The sequence below is a fragment of the Tupaia chinensis genome, unplaced genomic scaffold (assembly GCF_000334495.1).
Source record: "Tupaia chinensis unplaced genomic scaffold, TupChi_1.0 Scaffold143610_2, whole genome shotgun sequence".
Classification (NCBI taxonomy): domain Eukaryota; kingdom Metazoa; phylum Chordata; class Mammalia; order Scandentia; family Tupaiidae; genus Tupaia; species Tupaia belangeri.
In genome coordinates this window covers 648,431-656,355 of record NW_006203457.1, presented here as the reverse complement: position 1 = coordinate 656,355, position 7,925 = coordinate 648,431, and the positions used below count along the sequence as shown (strand labels likewise).

Sequence of the window (7,925 nt, the reverse complement as noted above, 5' to 3'; positions counted from 1 at the left end):
GTTTTGTGTATTTCTTGGATCTGAATTTCTCCTTGTTCATCTAGATTTGGAAAGTTTTCAGATAGTATTTTATGGAAGAGGTTTGTTGTGCCTTTCTTTATCAGCTTCTTTGCCTTCTGGAATACCTATTTTACATGTATTTGGACATTCAGTGTTGTCTAGAATTTTCTGTATGTTATCCTTATTATATTTTTGGTTGTTTTAAAATTATTTTTGTTGGTTTAGTCTATGTCAGACTTTATCTTCAAGGGCAGAAATTCTTCTGCATGATCCAGTCTGCTATTATTGATTTTGAGGAAGATTTTGATTTCTTTTTTTTATTTATTTTTATTTACATTTTTAAAATACATTCAATCACATTATTTAGCTTACAAGGTGATCATTTCAATATGTGAACATTTCTCCCCGGTCAAGTTGATCAAAATATAACAACACTACCTCCCTGCCTCAACAATGCTGTCTTCGTATCCCTCCTCCAAATGTTTTTCCCCAGGCCAGGTTTTGATTTCTTGTATTGTATTCTTGATTTCCTGGAGTTCTATTTGATTTTTTTTTATGGTGTCTATCTCTTTATGAAATCCCTACTTCATGTCTTGGAATGATTTTTCTCATCTCCTGGAATTGAGTTTTCTCTTGCATCTTGTTGTGCTTTGTCACAGTGAATATTCAGAATTTTTCCAAACATTTCTGTGATTTCTTTTGTGCTGCCTCTTGTGGGGAGAGTTTATTGTATTCCCTTGGGGGTTAGATATTTCCTTTTCTTCTTGTTGTGTTTCTGCATTGATTTCTAGTCATCTGATGAAGTATTAACTTCTTCTTTTTTTATTAAAGTATATTATGAAATGATGGAAGGGAAAAGCTCAGCCTTAAATCCCAGGTGTGTTACTGGAAAGAGTCTAATTCTTCTAAGACATAGTTCATTACTTCCAGTACAGAGTAGGTTTTATGTAGGCTGCTTTAGGTAGTTGGATACTCTCCTAAACTTTTGCATCCTAATAACCTAGAGATGAGCTAGCGACATATAACTTAATGGAGAGAGTTCTAAAACTAACCTAGAGAGTGGGAGCACACAGGGGTCAAAGCTGGTGCCAAAATCCAGTCCCATCGGGCAGGCAGGAATGGGAGGGAAACAAATTTTTTTTGTTTTGATCAAAGTAATGAGTCAGTTTGATGAAGAGCATATGCTATATCAAAATAGTTCACATACATAAATTACATAGATTCTAAATTGTTATAGTGTCAATTGAAGCAGTCATAAATCACAAGACATAGGAGCCAACAGGTGGCTTGTTGGTTAAGGTGCTGGTTTCCCACATGGCCACCTCTGCAGTTCAAGTATTTAACTCAGCAGCTTGTAAATCATGCTGGGCACATATGTATGGGTGCCCAAAATCCCATGAGGGGAATGGAAGAGAAGGGATTACAACATGGGGATCCTTCTGGGGTTGGGGAATAGTTTCTCACTTCCTCTCTCTTTATCTTTATCTTTCTCTGTGTCTCTCTGGCAAATATATGCTCCCTGTAGTAAAATACTAAAAAAAAAAAAAAAAAAAAAAAAAAAAAAAAAACCTTTTTTTAAAAAAAAAAAAAAAAAAAGCATTTTTTATTTCAGTTCAATTGTCTATTTTACACATTACTATCATAGGTGTTAATATCATAGGTGTTAAATCTACTTTCACTTATAATCTCTGATTGTTCTTGAATATTTAATAGGATCTCTTGTTAATTAAATTTTGTACTTAAATATTTCTGTAAGGACTTACAAAAATTTGTCTTTCCCAAGTCTTTATTACTAATGATGTTGAATATAAAACAGAATGTTGGAATAAAAATGTAAGTCATTGATAATGACAAAAGAGCCACAAGCAATCATATGCCAATAGAATGATATAGTAATCATTACAAGGAGGTATAGCTCCCATTTTACATGACATTTCAATTTGTTTCTCAGAGTTGGATTATAGTTTCCTGGTATATGGAGAAAAATTTGAAAGAGCAGAGATCAACGGAGAGAGATTACTTAACATTACCCGTCAAAGACTAAATGAACTTGGCATAGTCCAGATGGACCACCAAGATATAATATTAAAAGCAATCACTAATATTTATGAAAAGGTAAGTAGAGGAATGCCTTTATATATTATGTCTTTCTAGTTAACAAAAACTGAGTTAAAGGTTAGGAATATGCTTCTGTCTGCTTCATAGTCTATAGTAAATAGCAATTTTTCATCTTTCCAATTCAAAGATTATTATGACAGAATGGTCTCTGATTACTAACTTAAGAATTCTTGTGGGCCCCTCTCATTTCAATATTTATTAATTGGTTCTATCTGTTTACTATTTCTTGCTCTACTTTGGGAATTCTATGCCCCATCATTTTTTGGGGAAAACTCACAGATACTCTGCCTAACGCCACTTTTTCTAAGAAATAGAAGTCAGAGACTATAAGGAATTAACTTACAAATTTCTATAAAATTATGAGAAAGAGAGAACTATTATATCTACGGAGGTTCAAAAAGAAACAAAGAATGATGTGTACATTATCAAGACTAGATGCTATATTCCAGGCAGCTATCTCTGCATCTAGCAATAGAACTGACATTTATATAACAGCCAAGTCAACCACAAACTCAATAATAAATACTATATAGGGAAAATCTAGCGCTATTTAACAAAGATTTAAAAAAAAAAACCTTGAAATTTTTTTATTATTTCAAGGCTTTGATTATGCTAAAAATCCATCCATCCATTCAACAAATATTTATTAAAGAAATGTAATTACATGAGTAACTCAAACAATATCACAGGCCTGTTTCTTCTAAGATTCATTTCCTACATTTTAATTTTGAAAGGCTTAAAACTACCACTTCTAACAGATTTTTAAAATATTCTAATATGCCCTATCTGTTTTGGATAAATTTATTCTTTCACTTTATCTGTAAGGACACTGCACTGTTTAAAAACAGTAGTCTATGTATTTCTTTTTCATTTTATTTCACAGACCAGTTAGACTTTACAAGAATTGTGTCAATGTGTATATTTGATTACACGTTGTATTTCATTCAATTAGATATTCAACTGAGAATATTAGCTAGAAAATGCTATGAGCATCCATGCACATTGTCTGAATGAAATTAGTGTGTCACTCATAGAGGACTGAATTGTAACAATAGTCACCTAGATCATTAACGCATCAGTATCTTTCTTCATGGAAAATTTACAATGGAGACTACTGATTGTGTCAAGAGAACAGAGAATTGTTCCCTATAAAGGAGAATACCATTTAAAAGTATTTGATGAATGGGAGCAGCAGTTAGTGTAATGGCTATGTCACTGGACTCCCATGTAGTCGACCGCGGTTCATGTCCCGGATCCGGTGGCTTAAAACTCACGCTGGGCGCGTGTGCATGTGTGCCCAAGATCCCGAGAGGAGAATGGAGGAAGAAGGGATTGCGGCATGGACATCCCCTCTGGGAGGTGATTTCTCGCTTTCTGTCTCTATGTCTTTCTCTGTCTGTCTGGTGAGCACACGTGCCCTATAACAAAAACCTCCCCCCCCCCCAAAAAAGGATTTGATGGGAGTAAACTTCTAACCGTATCAACTTCTCTTAACTGACAACCCATTTTTAAAAATGTCTTGTTATCAAAATTCAGTGATTACTAGGACTAGCAGTTAGCATAATGGCTATGTCGCTGGACTCCCATGTAGTCGACCATGGTTCGCGTCCTGGACCCAGTGGCTTAAAACTCACACAGGGCGTGTGTGTGTGTATGCCCAAGATCCCAAGAGGAGAATGGAGGAGAAGGGATTGAGGCATGGCCATCCCCCTTGGGGGATGATTTCTCGCTTTCTGTCTCTCTAGCTCTCTCTTATCTCGTGTAACAAAGACGCCCTATAACAAAAAAAAAAAAAAAAAAAAAAAAAAAAGAAAAAGAAAAGGAGAAAAAAGAAAAAATAAAACCTCTCTCCCCCCCAAAAAAGAAAAAAATTCAGTGATTACTTAGATAATCTCATAAATTAATCTTTAACTATGCTGCCATGTTACATATCACCAGAAGTATGTTTAGGTTTAAAAGAAACTCTTTTAGACGGATGAAAAAATAAAGAGTTGTAATGCATAAACTGGTTCTTCTGACAAATTTCTTGAGATATGCAGAAGCCTGAAGTTTTAAAAAAACATACATCTTCTAAATGTTTTATGACCATTTTTTTTTGTCTGTGATTTATCTGAAATAGGATACTTTGGCTTCATAGCCAAAGCTATTAATCTTATTTTCTTGAATTTAAAATGCTACCATTGGTAAGATGTATCATTATTTAATTTAACATTAAGAAAGAAAAGATGCTACCAACTAAACTGCCCTGGTGCTTTTTTGCCAGATGGGTAAGGAATCGAATCCTCATTTCAGACATTTTTAAAATATAAAATATCCAACTTTCTAATGAATAAAATACGGTATCATGAAATTCCATATATTCCCTAAGACATGGTCTGTTACAGAATTTCGAAAGATCAGATTGAAAAGCTACACATATCCCTAGCTATCACAGATAAATTTTCAATATAGATGGTTAAACAATGACTTGTGGTAAGTCTATTTCTGACTCAGATTCTGAAAATCAGCCAAACATTATATCTTATCTTAACCGGACATCTGGGGTTCCCAGATTGAAACAGTCATAATCCCATTAGGAGAAAAATTCTCAAAAGAATGTCAGCTGTAATAATGAAACAGAATATGTGATCATAATAAAAGCTCTGAATAATACATGATTTATTCGAGAATGGACTTATTTTTGTGCTTCCATGAAAGAGTGAAATTTAAAAAATAAGCGGTATATATACATTTTGTATGTGCAATAGAGATACCAGAGAGAGAAGAGAGAAAACCCTCAACAGAGTCTTGTCATACCATGATCGATCTCTTTTCTCCAGCCTTCCAGTTCATTAGGATCTTGAGTGCCTGTGCATGTCCCTGATCTGTTTTCAAGTCAACCTGAGGATTTAAACCTGCTGTTGACCATTTGGTTCCCAGAACTGCAGTCCAGTACACTGCAAACTACACCATATGTGGACTTCTTGGCACATATTTAATAGAAAAATCCATCAAAATGTCTTTACTGTCAAAAGAGAAGTACATGGAACACATACATGCACATATTAAATCTCTTATAAAATGAAAAAGTATAAGCATAAATAAGGAAAAAATATAGAGATAAGTAATCAGAAGACTGTATTACAATGTTATAGAACTCAAATATGGTTTACGTGTGGTTAGAGGGGTGGAGATCAGGTTTCAAGATGGCATTTTGAGTTCTATCTCCATATGAAACGATGATAAAAATCTTGACAGAGTAAATAAGTTTTTTTATGAGAAGGAAAATTTCATTTGTTGATAGAGCAGATCAGAAAGTTTAAATTGGAAGTTTCAAGGTAATATGAAAGGACTACAAAAAAGTTCGTGGAAAATGAAAGTACAAGTTTATTTTGGTGCAAAGTTTTTTGAAATCTATGCATAAATTTTTTCATACTATGCATTTTCTGTGAACTTTTGAAGAACTCTTATATTATTAATACCATTTGTTTAATACAATTTTGCTTTATGTAGCAAGGTTTTTCAGCAACTTTGAAACGTAATAAAGGAACATTGGGATAGATGCCATCATGCCCATTTTATAGATGAATAAACTGAAGATGATACAGTATAATAGTCTTGTTCCATATTTAGTTCTTGTTTTATATTTAGTTGCTAAATAAATGATGGAGCTTGGTCTAGAATCCAGTTCTTCTGGCTTAGTAATTTTATGGTCCAATTGAAGGAGGAAGCAAAGAAAGAATGATGAGGGATGAAGGAGAGAAAAGATTAGAGAAATCTAAAGACTGTCAGGAGACAAGAAACCACTAGAAGTTAAGAAAAAAGTAAATATTGAGGAGAATATCATCAGAAGGGCCAAATGTAAAAGAAGGAAAAAATTTATATCATAATTTTTTGGACAGTATATTTTGAAGCAAAATATTTTCCTGCATTAAAATAAAGTATATGGGGCCAGTTGGTGCATGGTAGTTAAGCCACTGAATTCCCAGGTTGCTGACTTTTTGGTTCAAGTCTCAGATTTTGCAGCTCGAAAATCATGCTGGGCAGAGTGCATGCATGCCTAGAATCCTTAGAGGAGAATGGAGGAGAAGAGATTGTGGCATGGCCATGCCCCCTGGGGGTAACTTCTCACTTTCCCTTTTTATGTTTCTCTCTGGTGAGTTCACATGCCATATCGTAAAAACCTTTAAAAAAATGTATGACAGGAAGAAATAGGTTAATTAACCATAAAAATCTTATGTTTATTACTTCTGCAAAGCCCTTCTTATAATTTGCTTTATGGACCATTATTATTGTCACATTTTGCATATGTAAAGACAGCTGAAGAAGAAGTAGGAATTGTTTATTTTTTATTCTTACCCATATTCATTTTTTTCTTGGTTAAGAAAGTAGTATTGGGGTACCAGCAGTTAGTGTAATTGCTATGTTGTTGGACTCCCATGTAGTCAACCTGGACCTGGCTGCTTGAAATTTACACTGGATGCGTGTGCGTGCGTGCCCAAGATCCCGAGAGGAGAATGGAGGAGAAGGGATTGCGGTGTGACCATCCCCTCTGCGGGATGATTCCTCGCTTTCTATCTCTCTGCCTCTCTCTGTCTTTCTGGTGAGCGCACACGCACTATAGCAAAAACCTCTCCAAAAAAAAAAAGTAGTATTGGTAGGACCAGCAGATGACATAATGGTTACATTACTGGACTCCCACATAGTCAACCATGGTTAGAGTCCTGGATCTGGTGGCTTAAAACTCATGCCAGGTGCATGTGCATATGTGCCCAAAATCCTGAGAGGAGAATGCAGAAGGGATTGAGGCATGGCCATGATTTCCTGCTTTCTGTCTCTCTGTCTCTCTTTGTCTCTCTGGCGAGCACATGTGCCCTATAGCAAAAATCTCTCTCATAAAGAAAAAAAGTAGTATCATGTATTACTAAAAGCCTTAGTAGGAGTTCTATATCTCATACAAAGTTCTCTTACTTTGGAAAAATAAAAATGCATTTATTGACAGATACTAATGTATAATCACATTTTTAAAAAGCTATAGTACCCCAAGCAATCAGAAAATAGTCAATGGATTTATCATTAAAGCATGAAGTTGAAAATCTGTTTTCAGTGAATTCACCATTTTTACTGCTTGGTTCTTGGTTACAAAGAACAATACTAAGAAAGAATAATACAAAACAGCAGATTATTGATACTAAGATGTTTGCAAATGGGTTGGCAGTGAGAGCACAGTATATTAATTTTATATGGATGAAAAGGTAATCATTGAGGTCTTATATTAGTCAATAAGTGAAAATCGTGTTTCATAAAATTAACATTTATGTTCTGTGAGAATAATTATGACAAGTATGATAAGGCAATAATATCATTATAAGTAAAAATTCAGTTTTGTGACCAGGACTTATCTCCCTCAGAGGAGTGTCCCAACCTGCAGGACAGTCGAGCAGGTTTCCTGGGGGAGGGAGTGAGAGAGGGGACAAACACACACACACACACACACACACACACAGAGCAGAGACAATACGAGGTGCTGATCAAGTCTTCCATTTATTGAGGAAGAATTATGAGCTTATATACAGGATGGTGGGCACTGATTGGTTGCCTGAAATGCAAATGAGATAGAACAGTATGAGTCAATCATTGATGTGGGTAGATCTCTCCCATTGCCTAGAAACCCAACTGTCCCCAGGAAGAACGGTTGGTCACATGATTTCTGAGAAACGGTTTGCTCAGTGAGGAAGTGAAACATAATGGTTTCCTGTCCCGACCCGGGGGGACAGCCGAACGGGTTTCCTGAGTGAAGGAGTGAGAGCCGGGGCAAGCAGCGTAGT

General features: G+C 35.2%; 1 long non-coding RNA gene across 1 annotated transcript in view; it reads left to right on the top strand.

The window, feature by feature from the left end:
• Window positions 1-2,053: 2,053 nt before the first annotated feature.
• LOC102481386 (uncharacterized) overlaps window positions 2,054-7,925 on the top strand; it is a 51,347-nt gene continuing 45,475 nt past the window's right edge. The window contains exon 1 of the long non-coding RNA XR_336829.1: window positions 2,054-2,115. This is a non-coding gene — a long non-coding RNA (uncharacterized LOC102481386). The remainder of the gene's footprint in view (window positions 2,116-7,925) is intronic.